Source organism: Melopsittacus undulatus, chromosome 10 (assembly GCF_012275295.1).
Source record: "Melopsittacus undulatus isolate bMelUnd1 chromosome 10, bMelUnd1.mat.Z, whole genome shotgun sequence".
NCBI classification, from domain to species: Eukaryota; Metazoa; Chordata; class Aves; order Psittaciformes; family Psittaculidae; genus Melopsittacus; species Melopsittacus undulatus.
The window spans coordinates 5734771-5735608 of record NC_047536.1 but is presented as its reverse complement, the minus strand read 5'-3'; positions in this window follow the sequence as shown (position 1 = coordinate 5735608).

Sequence of the window (838 nt, the reverse complement as noted above, 5' to 3'; positions counted from 1 at the left end):
CACCGACCCCCGCCGCTCTCTGCTACTGCTCTATGGCGCGGAGGCCTCCGCCAAGACCGGGGCGGAAGCGAACCGAGGCTGGGGCGAGAGCGAAAGGGGAGAGACAGGCAGGAGAGAAGGAGGAGCTGGGGGGATAGCCAGAGGGGTAGTGGGACTATTTGTCCTGCGGCCGCCGTGCAGAACTCTCCAGAAGGGGGAGGGGGAGAACGCGGAAGGATACGACGGCGGCGGTGGCTGTGAAGTAGACTCCACGCTCATGACGCTGCCTTCTCGCGAGAAGACGGGAGGGGAAGAAGTTCCGGCCGCGCCGCCGCTGTGGGGATGGGGATGGCCTGAGGCGGGTCCGGTCCTGGGCCCGGTCCTGGTGGCTCAGGCGGGACCCGGCAGCCCGTGTACGGAACCGCCTCGGGAGATAGGGCCCAGGCCGCAGATGCTCTTTCGAATGCCATGGGGTTGTGCACAGGGTGCCCAGAGAAGCTGTGGCTGCCCCATCACTGGCAGTGTTCAAAGCCAGGTTGCACGGAGCTTGGAGCAAGCTGCTCCAGTGGAAGGCATCCCTGTCCATGGCAGGGGTTGGAACTGGATCGGCTTTAAGGTCCCTTCCAAACCAAACCAGTCTGGGATTTGATTTAATTCATTTTTAGGCCTGAGAGGATGCATGGTTAAAGCACATGAAGTAGGCCATGGCATGGCTGTGTAATAAAGCTTTAACCCATCACACATGCTTAAATAGTGATGGATCTCCAGTACCACAACCACAGTGTGGGGTGAAGAACATGAGGCTCAGTACCCATCAGGCAGCATAGAGGGAGGTGAAAGCTTTCTAGCAGAGACAGCA